Below are 13,170 nucleotides of genomic sequence, written 5' to 3'. Positions count from 1 at the left end.
AATTTAACTTTGTTGTAATTGTGGATTGCAACGATTTTTTTCTGGAACTTGTTGATAATTTTGTTGTACATATTTTCTTTCTCTATTAGTGAACCTATGTAACGGCTTCCTAATTGTTCTCAGAGTTAGATTCATATAATAAATTTAATTTAATCAAAGTTGAATGAGACTCTAATCATAAATTTATTATGATAACGCTAATATTGTTGGATGTGGTTTTTGAGGAAATAGAGATAACACTGATTTAGACGCATCACGAGATCATCTAGGTGCTTCTTCAACAACAACGATACGCTTGTCAAGTGTCAAGTAAATGTTGTTTACAGGAAAAAATACTACAGGCACAATATCGCCAACTGTAAACGAAATTCTTTCGAGTGTTGTTAAATATATTTCTAAAAAAATAAAAAAATAATGAAACACTGAACAAACGAACTCATTCTGTCTACGGACTCTGTAACCTTTACTAAAACTGTGTGTGACCATTCCCTACAATCCTAGGGCTGTACACCTTGTATTATTTCCAATTGTTTTTACTCAATATTATTTCAAAAGTTTTTTCTTACTTGCCAAAAACATGATTAACGGTCCTCTATTTCTTGTTGCATCAATTATGGCGCACCCTGTGATTTTTATTATTAATTTGAATACATTTCAGAAGAAACTTCAATACTAACTCAGTTCTTGCTTGTGAAGCTTCCATTCTGACTTGCTTAAAAATATATTAGATTGTACGTTGAATACAGATTTGTGAAGAATTCGAACCATTTTCAGCTTTCGGGAGTTAAGCATTATAGCAAAATTTGACCCCACAGCGTACAAATGTAATACGACTTTTCGATTAATTCAGAATTTTTGAGTTGTTTTCAGCCAGCATTTAAAAAAATGGTTTGTGATCGAAAACATAAGACTCATATATTCCCGTAATAACATTCGCAATATTAGTGAAAACCTCGTCGAGCTTTGAATTATTGATCGTGGCGGTTTGCTGGCATACTTAGTATATAGCAATAGTTAGTATAACAGAAGTTTTTGCACTGCTAGGTGTATAAATTTTTGCCATTCTCCTAGAAAGGTATAGCAATCACTTGCAAAACCGAAAGTAAAAAAGTGCTCCAAAGGGCCAAATGGCATATATCACTCGACTCAGCTCGACGAGCTGAGCATTTTCAGTATGTGTGTATGTGTGTTTGTATGTGCAGATTTTTATTCTCACTCACTTTTCTCAGAGATGGCTGGACCGACTTTCATGAAATTAATTGCAAATGAAAGGTCTTGTTGTCCCATAAGACCCTATTAAATTTTATTGTAATCGGATTCTTAGTTTAGAGGTTATGTATCAAAATGTGAAAATCATAAAACATCATTATCTCACAAACCACACAACCGATTTGAACAAAATTGGTTTCAAATGAACGGGCTACCTGAAATACCTTTAACTTTTGAGTTTTATAAAGATTGAACTTGTGGTTCAAAAGTTATGAAAAAAAACCTAAATTAATTCACCTAGCGGTCAGACCCAGCCTTTCTCATTCAAACTTTTATTTGTTTCAATAAATTTACATGAACGCTTCAATCCAATTTATTCACTCTTAAGGTTCTAAAATATTGATGTTGTAATCTATACATATAAAAATGCAGTCCGGTCTGTCTGTCTGTCTGTCTGATCCATATAGGCTCGAAAACTACCAAACCGATCGACGTGAAAATTTGTATGTAGGGGTTTTTGGTGCCGATAAAGGTTCCTATGATAGTTTGAAACACCTTCTTCTTCTGAAAGGGAGGGGTCCCATACAAATGAAACATAAATTTCTGCACAACTCAAGAACCAACAAAGCAATTGAAACCGAATTTGGCATGTGGATGCTTTAAGGGGTAACAAATATGTCCATAATGGTTCGACACCCCTCCCTTTTCTAGAAGGGAGGCGTTCCATACAAATAAAACACAAATTTCTGCACATCTTGAGAGCTAACCTACTAAATTGAACCATATTTGTCAGGTGAATGTTTTTAGTGGTAACAAATTTGTTCCATAATCGACCTCAGGCAAAATTTTTGATTGTAAGATGGCAACTTCCGGTTTCTTGAAAACAACCAAAATGGCCGATTTCCACCCAATATAATAACATCTGGATCTAGAATGATACTCAGGAGCTAAAATCGATCGGAATTGTCTTCAAATGTCATTATGAAATCCAGAATGGCGACTTCCGGTTTTGGAAAAACAGCGGCAAACGAGCAAATACCACCCAATATGGGTATTTCCGGAACCGTAATGATACACTGGAGCCACAAATCGACTTCAGGCAACATTTTGAATTGTATGATGGCAACTTACGGTTTCTGGAAAACGGTCTGAAATGGACGATTCCCATCAAATATGAGTATCTCCGGAACCAGAAAGATGGACAGAAGATAAAAATTGGCTGATTTCCGTCCAACATGAGTATCTCCGGATAGAATAATACACAGCAGCTGAAATCGACCACAGACCCAATTTTGGATTCTAGGTTGGCGACTTCTGGTTTCTGGGAAACAGCCGAAAATGATCGAATAACACCCAAAATGGGTTTTTCTTCATCCAGAATGACGCTCAGATGCCAGAAATTATTTAAAATACCATTTTGAAATCCAAGATGGCGACTACCGGTTTGGGAAAAACAGCCTAAAATAAACAAATACTGTCCAATATGAGTATCTCTGGAACCAGAATGATGCATGTAGCTAACAACTGACCTCAGGCACCATTTTAAATTGCTAAATTGCAACTTCTAGGAAACAGTCGAAAATGGCCGAATAATTCTCAATATGGATATTTCTGTAATCGAGATGATGCATAGAAACCAAACATTGACCTTGGACACCATTTTGAATTTGAAGACGACCACTTTTAGTTTCTGGAAAACAACCAAAATAACTAAATACCTCCCAATATGGATATTTCGGTGTCAGATTGATGTTAGAAAATCTGCTTAAAATGACCAAATACCACCCAATATGAATATATTCAGAATTAAGGTGATGTACAGAAGCCAAAAGTCGATAATGTTGTCATTTCGATAAAACCAATCATTTCGATAAAACCAATCATTTCAAACGATTTGTTATTTGACTTTGATCATATCTTATGCCGATTCGTCGTGCATTTACAGATTTCAAACACATCGCAAGGAATCAATGAATTTGAAACGTTTAAATAGTACGATACCACATTTAAATTATGTTGAGGCCACATACATCGATCAAAGCAGGTATAGTTTTAAATAGTCTTTGAATTTCTTTTCTTTCCATAACTTTTCAACCACATATCAAATTGTCATGAAGTTTGTTATTTGTAAGTTTGAGAGATTATTCGTTCGTATGACACTAGTTATGCTCAAATAAGTCATGTAACCTTTGAGATAATAGACTTTCGTTGTTTCATTAACAATTTAATACATAACGGTTGCTAAAGTTGGATGTGATCAAATAAAATGGGAACGTATAAGGCAGTCAAAATTTGAATCCACGTGTTCAATCATAATTCATCAGTTAACCCTTAACGAGCCCGCTCATCTGATAATAATATTGATCAAGTCGGTTGTGTAGTTTCAGAGATAATGAAGTTTCGTGATTTTCACATTTCGGTACATTACAGACGAAGTTACAGTCCGATTACAGTAAAATTCAATAGGGTGTTATGAGGCAGCTAGATTTTTCATTTGACACTAATTTTGTGGAAATCGGGTCAGCCATCTCTGAGAAAAATGAGTGAGTCCAAGTAGTCTTCGGAACTTGTTCCTTTTCATAGCTGGATTTCACATTTTTAAACATAACAGGCAAAGTAGTAGTCCGATTGCAAAACAAATCAATAGGGTCTTATGGGGCAACTAGACCTTCCATTTGACACTGATTTTATGAAAATCGGTTCAGCCATCTCTGAGAAACATGAGTGAGATTAAACAGTCTGAATTTTACTGTAATCGAAATGTTACTTCGTCTGTAATGTACCGAAATGTGAAAATCACGAAACTTCATTATTTCAGAAACTACACAACCGATTTGATCAATATTATTAACAGATGAGCGGACTAGTTAAGCGTTAACTGATGAATTATGATTGAACATGTGGTTTTAAAATTTGGCTGCCCTATACGTTCCCATTTTATTTGATTATAATCGAACTTAAGCAACCGTTATGTATTAAATTGTCAATAAAACAACGAAAGTCTATTATCTCAAAGATTACATGACTTATTTGAACGTCACTAGTGTCATACGAAGGAGTCATCTCTCAAACCTACAAATAACAAACTTCATAACAATTTGATATGTGGCTCAAATGTTATGGAAAGAAAAGAAATTCAAAGACTATTTTAAACTATACTTGCTTTGATCGATATATGTGGGATCAACATAATTTATATGTGGTGTTGTATTATTCGAACGTTCCAAATTCATTGATTCCTTGCAATGTGTTTAAAGTCTGCAAATGCACGACGAATCGGCCATAGGATATGATCAAAGTCAAATAACAAATCATTTGAAATAATTGGTTTTATCGAAATGACAACATCCTCGGCTTTTGGCATCTGTACATCGCCTCAATTCTGAATATATTCATATTGGGTGGTATTCGGTCATTTTCAGCAGATTTGGCATCAATATGACACCGGAAATACCCATTTTGGGAGGTATTTAGTTCGCGAGATGTGCAGAAATTTGTACAGAAACATGTGCTTCCAGAAGAGAGAGGGGCGTCGAACCATTATGAACATATCTGTTACCTCTAAAAACATTCTCATACCAAATTTGGTTGTATTTTCTTGATTGGTTCTTGAGCTGTGAGAAAATTGTGTTTCATTTGCATGGGACCCCTCCCTCATAGAAAAGGGAGGGGTGTCAAACCATTATGCACATATTTGTTACCTCTAAAAATATTCACCTGCCAAATTTGGTTCCATTCAGTTGGTTAGTTCTCAGGATGTGCAGAAATTTGTGTTTCATTTGTATGGGACCCCTCCCTTCCAAAAGAAGAAGGGGTCTCAAACTATCATAGGAACCTTTATCGGCACCAAAAACACCTACATACAAGTTTTCACGTCGATCGGTTCCGTAGTTTCTGAGCCTATATGAATCAGACGGCCAGACAGACAGACATATCGGACTGCATTTTTATATGTATAGATTACAACATCAATTTTTCAGAACCTTAAGAGTGAATATACATTTATTGGATTGAAGCGTTCATGTAAATCTAATTTTACAAATAATAAGTTTGAATGAGAAAGGCTGGGTCTGACCGCAAGGTGGATTAATTTAGGTTCTTTGCCTTTCTCCTAGAAAGGTATAGCAATCACTTGCAAAACCGAAAGTGAAAAAGTGTTCCAAAGGGCCGAATGGCATATATCACCCGACTCAGCTCGATGAGCTGAGCATTTTCTGTATGTGTGTTTGTGTGTGTGTGTGTGTATGTGCAGATTTTTATTCTCACTCACTTTTCTCAGAGATGACTGGACCGTCTTTCCTAAAATTAATTGCAAATGAAAGGTCTTATTGCCCCATAAGACCCTATTAAATTTCTTTGTAATCGGATTTTGAGTTTAGAGGTTATGTATCGAAATGTAAAAATCATTAAACATCATTATCTCGAAATCTACACAACCGATTTGAAACTGCCTCATAACACCCTATTGAATTTTACTGTAATCGAACTGTTACTTCGTCTGTAATGTACCGAAATGTGAAAATCACGAAACTTCATAATCTCAGAAACTACACAACCGACTTGATCAATATTATTATCAGATGAGCGGGCTAGTTAAAGGTTAACTGATGAAATCTGATTGAACACTTGGTTTCAAAGTTTGGCTGCCCTATACGTTCCCATTTCATTTGATTATAATCGAAATTAAGCCACCGTTATGTATCAAATTGTTAATAAAACAACGAAAGTCTATTATCTCAAAGATTACATGACTTATTTGAACATAACTAGTGTCATACGAACGAGTCATCTCTCAAACTTACAAATAACAAACTTCATAACAATTTGATATGTGGCTCAAAAGTAATGGAAAGAAAAGAAATTTAAAGACTATTTAAAACTATACTTGCTTAGATCGATATATGTGGCCTCAACATAATCTAAATGTGGTATCGTACTATTTGAACGATCCGAATTCATTGATTCGTTGCGATGTGTTTAAAGTCTGCAAATGCACGACGAATCGGCCATAGGATATGATCAAAGTCAAAAGACTCACATTGGGTGGTATTTTGTCACTTTGGGCTGTTGTGAAACCGAAAGTCGTCATTTTGCACTTTAAAATTGCCTGTGAATTTCTGTCATCTGATCGAAATTCTGGTTCCGAAAACATTCATAACGAATGCTACTTGGTTCACTTGGTCATTTATGCTAGACACCGGAAGTCACCATCTGAAAATTCAAGATTGTGTCTGTGATCAATTTTTAGCTTCTGTGCGTCTTTTTGGTTCCGGAGATACTCATATTTAATGGGAGTCGTTCGTTTCAGGCTATTTTCCAGAAACCGGAAGTTGCCATCTTACAATTCAAAATGTTGTCTGAAGTCGATTTGTGGCTCCAGTGCATCATTACGATTCCGGAAATACCCATATTGGGTGGTATTTGGTCATTTTCAGCTGTTTTTCAGAAACCGGAAGTCGCCATCTTAGAATTCAAAATGGTATCTGTGGTCGATTTTAGCTCCTGTGTATCATTCTAGATCCGGATATTATTATATTGGGTGGATATCGGCCATTTTTGGCTGTTTTCCAGAAACCGGAAGTTGCCATCTTACAATCCAAAATGTTGCTTGAGGTCGATTATGGAACATATTTGCTACCACTAAAAACATTCACCTGCCAAATATGGTTCCATTTAGTTGATTAGTTCGTGAGATGTGCAGAAATTTGTGTTTCATTTGTATGGAACCCTTCTATTCCAGAAAAGGGAGGGGAGTCGCACAATTATGGACATATTTGTTACCCCTAAAAACATTCACATGCTAAATTTGGTTCCATTTACTCGGTTAGTTCTCGAGATGTGTAAAAAATATGTGTTTCATTTGTATGGCAATTGGGTTATAGAATGGAGCATAGGCAGGCAGAAACACCAAAAGAAGGAGGGGTGTCAATACATTATGGACATATTTTTACAACTAAAAACATTTACCTGCCAAATTTGGTTCCATTTAGTTGATTAGTTCTCGAGATGTGCAGAAATTTGCGTTTCATTTGTATGGAATCCCTCCCTTCCGGAAAAGGGAGGGGCGTCCAACTATTTTAGACATATTTGTTACCCCTTAAAACATCCACATGCCGAATTCGGTTTCATTTGCTTGGTTTGTTCTTGATTTGCGCAGAAATTTAGGTTATATTGTATGGGACCCCACCCTTCCAGAAGTGGGAGGGGTCTCAAACTATCATATATTCAATATTTTAGAACCTAAAGAGTGAAAATACATTTAATGGATTGAAGCGTTCTTGTAAATCTATTTTTACAAAAAAAGGTTTGAATGAGAAAGGCTGGGTCTGACCGCTAGGTGGATTAATTTAGGTTTTTTGTTTTTGAATTGGTCATTAAAAATATTATTAGCACGAAACAACAACTGTAGCCCATAGCAACACCTGTGCAAAGTTTCAGCCAGATCAGAAAAAAAATTTCAAACTGATCCTGAGCATCATCACGATTCTTCCTCTCAGCTAAACTTTAGTGTAAGCAAAAGGATCAGTAGAGTCAGTCGAGTGTGAGTCTGTTGGCACGACGAACGCATTTTATTTTTTGTTTGTCGAATTAAGTCGCGATCGCTCTATTTGTGAAGAAAAAAAAAGTCGCGATCGCGCACATAACAATCATACGATCACGATCGTGTCGGTTGGCGAAATCCTGCAAGTTGCAATGAACTGCACGATTATTACTTTCGGTAAAAAGGCACCGTTAGCGATCGTTATCGGCGTGTTTATGGCCGTCCTGTTGGCTCGGAACGGTGCGGACGGGCGGGTGTACAAACGGTGCGAGTTGGCCCGTGAGCTAGCGCTAATGCAAGTGCCGGAAGATCAAATTGCCGACTGGCTGTGTATCGCTGAGCACGGCTCGAATTTCAACAGTTCGGTAGTTAATCTGAAGTACAGAAGATTTGGTGGTTCTGCCTATTACGGGATCTTTCAGATCAACGACTTTTATGGGTGTTTGAGAAGTAGCTCGATATGTGGTTTGACGTGCGCCGATTTAAAGGATGATGAAGTGAAGGATGACATTTATTGCATGAGTAGAATTTTCGGCGAGCACAGTCGCGAGATTGGAGATGGTTTCGCTGCCTGGCCGGTCCACAAAACATACTGTCGAGATCCAGCTGCGAAAAACGTTGCGTTCGGTGATTGTTTGAAAAAGGAAATGCTTCACTTCCAAGAGAGGAAGGAAGATTTAGTGCTCAACACTCCCGTAGGCAAAGTGTACGATCGTTGTGAGCTGGCCGGTGAGCTTCGGGACAAACATACGTTGCCGGAAGATCAGATCGCTACATGGGTTTGTATAGCGTATCACGAGAGCGGCTTAAACACCTCCGCTGAAGGCCGGCTGAATGCAGATGGCAGCGGTGATCATGGCCTGTTTCAGATCAGTGACATCTACTGGTGCTCTGCTACCGATCAGCCTGGTAAAGCTTGTGGCGTGACATGCGAAGACTTACGTAATAGTGATATCAGTGATGACGTTCGTTGTTTAAGACAAATATATGACGAGCATCAGGTTATTTCCGGTAATGGATTCACTGCGTGGACAGCGTATAGACCCTATTGTCAGGGAAAAGAGGAGAGTTTCGTGCGTGATTGTTTCGATCAGACGCTTCCTACAACAGCAATTCGACCTAAACCGGGTGTTGCTGCTTCTACGCGAGCTTCGGGTAGGAAGTCCGGTACTGTGCCGGTTGGAAAAATTTACGATCGTTGTGAGCTAGCGAATGATTTGTTGCACAAATTTTACTTACCGAGGGAACAAATCGCAACCTGGGTCTGCATTGCCTATCACGGAAGTGCCTTAAACACGTCGGCGGACGGTCGCCTCAATGCTGATAATAGTGCTAATCATGGTCTGTTTCAAATCTCCCCAGTTGGCAACGGCAGCGCTTGTTCGGCGACATGCGACGAACTGAAAGATAATGACATCTCGGATGATGTTGAGTGCATTCGAGCGATTTTCGAAGAGCATCGGAGGTTGTCCGGAGATGGATTTAACGCATGGTCAGTCTATCAACCGTTCTGCAGGGATAAATCCGAAAGCTACGCGAAGGGTTGCTTTGGGACGGAAGGCGATCTTCCGATAACTTCAGCTTTACCAAAACCAGCCATCACAGAACCAACTAAAGTACAGTCTATAAATTCCAACTCTACCAGGGGAAAAGTCTACACTCGTTGTGAGTTGGTCAAAGAACTATATCACAAGCATGGATACTCGAAGGAGGATTCTGTGACATGGACTTGCATCGCACAGCACCAATCGAATTTCAACACTTCCGCTGTTAGGATAGGAACAGAGAATGTGCGATACCATGGAATGTTTCAACTCAGTGATGAGTACTGTTGTTCACCTCCTGGGAATGGACAGGGTTGCGGTTTAGCTTGCTCCGATCTGAAGGATGACGAGATCACAGACGATCTTGCTTGTATAAAACGCATCTACGAAGAACACCAGCAAAACTCAGGAGATGGCTTCAATGCTTGGCCTGCGTATCAAACACACTGCAAAGGCAAGGCTCGCAGTATGATCAGCAAATGCTTCGAGAACAATACCTTGGTTCCCACGACAACGAAAAAACCCAACGTTGGTGTTGGAAAAGTGTACGAACGATGTGAACTGGCACGGGAACTGTTCTGCAAGCACAACCTTTCCCCCAAACAAATCGCAACCTGGGTTTGTATTGCTCAACAAGAATCCAATTACAATGTTTCCGCTGTTGGCAGGCTGAATGCCGATGGCAGTGAAGATCACGGACTATTCCAGATCAGTGACAAATACTGGTGCTCGCCGTCCGGGAGAGGTAAGGCTTGTAATTTGCGCTGTTCGGATCTGGAAGATAACGACATTAGTGATGATGTCGAGTGCATAAAGCGTATTTTCGAGGAGCACGAAGAAATTTCAGGAAACGGTTTCAACGCCTGGGTGGTCTATAAAGACAGCTGCAGTATTGCCTGGATTGATTATTACATAAAGGGGTGTTTTGTTGATCTTACTACTATAAATAACACCGCAAGTGAAACGACATCCCCGAGAAGTTACGCGCAGGATGACTTTGAAACGAAATGCGATAAACCGTTTACTTCGGCTCTACCAAAGCCCAAGGGGAAAGTCTACACTCGTTGTGAGTTGGCCAAAGAACTATACCACAAGCATGGATACTCAAAGGAGGATTCTGTGGCCTGGACTTGCATCGCACAGCACCAATCGAATTTCAACACTGCCGCCGTTGGGAACGGACCAGAGAATGTTCGATACCATGGAATGTTTAACATCAGTGATGAGTACTGGTGCTCACCACCTGGGAATGGACAGGGTTGCGGATTAGCGTGCTCCGATCTGGAGGATGACGATATCACAGACGATCTTGCTTGTATAAAACGCATCTACGAAGAACACCAACAAAAATTTGGAGATGGATTCAAGGCTTGGCCTGCGTATCAAACAAGCTGCAAAAGCAAGGCTCGTAGTATGATCAGTGAATGCTTCGAGAACGATGATAATACCTTGGTTCCCACGACAACGAAGAAACCCAACGTCGGTGTTGGAAAAGTGTACGAACGATGTGAACTGGCACGGGAACTGTTAAACAAGCACAATCTTCTCTCCGAACAAATCGCAACCTGGGTTTGCATTGCTCATCACGGATCCAACTACAATGTTTCCGCTACCAGCAGGATGAATAAAGATTTTAGCGAAGATCACGGACTTTTCCAGATCAGTGACAAATACTGGTGCTCTCCGTCCGGGAGAGATAAGGGTTGTAATTTGAGCTGTTCGGACCTGGAAGATAACGACATTAGTGATGATGTGGAGTGCATAAAGTTTGTTTTCGAAGAGCTTAAAAGAATCACAGGAGATGGTTTCGACGCCTGGGATGTCTATAAACCCAACTGCAGCATGGCATCGATCGATCATTACATAGAGGGGTGTTTTGATGACCTTGCTACTAATACCACCGCACGTGAAACGACATCCACAGAAAGTTACACGCAGGATTGCTTTGGAACGGAATGCGATCAACCGGTTACTTCGGCTGTGCCAAAACCCACCGTCACAGCACTAGCTACACTACCGTCTAGAAAATCCAGCTCTACCTGGGGGAAAATCCAGGCTCGTACAACGACAACCCCAAGAACTACGAAACCAAGCACAACTCGAACTACGTCTGTCACCACAAAACGAACAACCTTTAGTTGGTTTACGCCACCCACCACTGGAGTGCCTGTTGTAGTAACTACAATACCAAAAACACTGCCACCTGCCGCCACTTCCCGAGCTTTCACCACTGTCCGGCCCACTTTTGATATTTTCGATTTCTACCTTAATTGTTTCGGCTAACCAAACAGTACACCGGTTACCCATAGTCCGTTTACACCCAGAACTAGGACACCAACTACCAGAACTACTCATCGGCCTGAGCGGTTCCGAAAGCTTCGCGAAAGCACAATAAGTCGACCCACCATCAAGAGCGTTGCCACTAAGTATTCAAATTTTGATCAACTATTTAATCACTTAAATCACGGTTAACAATCACTTGAAATTGTCTAAATATATTTTGTTTGTAATATACCGAGTTCTTTTTAATAGGAAGATCTGAAGTAAAAAAATACTTCCTTGAGGTACACCAGTCTAACAAACAATCTGCCAGATAGTTAACCTGAAGAGTGTGTTCAGTTAAGCAATTTTGTATCATTTCTGTGATTTAAAGAGGTACACTGAAATTTGACATTTCAGCTATTAAACCTTCATGTCAAACACTGTCGAAAGCCACATCTATGTCTAGAAGAGCAGCCTTCAGATTTATTAGTTCTAATTATTCCAAGTAACTCATTTCCTAGTTCTTTCATGTTTATGAAGTTCTTGATGATAGATCGTACTTAATTCAAGTTTGTTTGTCAAAAAAAATATAGCTTTTTTTTCTTGATTTCTTCATGATCGGACAGTCTCCATTGTTTAGGAAATCTTTTGTAGTTTTTATGAGCCGCTCCATCTCCTCAAACGATCGCTTCGAGTAATGGACCGACGCCAGATCCGGCCAAAACATCGCGTCTTCGGCCTTATGGTATTTCTTGATGTACGATGCAACTTCCTGCAGGCCCTTCGTACTATAAATTTGACATCCGCTTCTCGTCGATTGTCAGCCACAGCAACACCTTTTTGGGGAACTTAGTGTGTGAAATGAACTTCACCTCGGTGCTCAATTCTTTCTTGGGAAAGGTAAAATACGAAGTGACCTGCCAGCCAGGGTGAGACAGGTCTTGTCGTCCATCTCCACCACCATGACTACAGGCACAGTATCGCTTAGTGCAAATGAAATTCTTTCGATCGTTATTGAATATATTTCTAAAAAAAAAGATTTTAAAGGAAGGCTGAGAATAAAAATACGTAACCCACTAAACAAACGAATTTATTCTGTCTGCGAACTCTGTAACCACTGTAACTAAAAATCCCTCTAACTACAATGTTTAGTCCCAAGTCACCATTTCATACAATATTAGGGTTGTATATCTTGAAGTATTTTCGTATATTTCTTTTCTTTATACAGGGTGCCAACGTGAAAGTGATACACTTTATTAAGGGGTAATATCCACCAGGAAAAAATATTCTTGTCATTGGCTTAAATCATGCAAAAACTATCCTAGAATCAAAATCTAAATCACTCAAGTACTGATCTAAACTCAAAATTCGTTGAAATCAATTTTTACCGAATAACTTTTATGCTCCAGAATAACATTTTTCGTTTATTTTGGTGATGCTCGTTTTTCTTTTTATTTCGAGGCTTTGTAAGCTAGCAGAAGTTACCTATGATCGTTATCGTGTATAAAATTTGAAGTACAGAGGTCGCTGCATCAAGTTTCGACCGTTATAGCGTCTCTACAGCACGTGTTTACTTACAATTTCCCTTTGTTTAATCGATCAGCCGTTCCCGTT

At 39.2% G+C, this 13,170-nt stretch overlaps 1 pseudogene; it reads left to right on the top strand.

Annotated features, from left to right (window-relative positions):
• The first annotated feature begins 7,902 nt into the window (after positions 1-7,902).
• On the top strand, positions 7,903-11,766 carry LOC129719592 (uncharacterized; annotated as a pseudogene).
• Positions 11,767-13,170: the final 1,404 nt, after the last annotated feature.

The sequence above is a fragment of the Wyeomyia smithii genome, chromosome 2, assembly GCF_029784165.1.
Source record: "Wyeomyia smithii strain HCP4-BCI-WySm-NY-G18 chromosome 2, ASM2978416v1, whole genome shotgun sequence".
In the NCBI taxonomy this organism is placed as follows: domain Eukaryota; kingdom Metazoa; phylum Arthropoda; class Insecta; order Diptera; family Culicidae; genus Wyeomyia; species Wyeomyia smithii.
The sequence above is the reverse complement of the archived record's forward strand: the minus strand, read 5'-3'. Positions and strand labels throughout refer to the sequence as shown.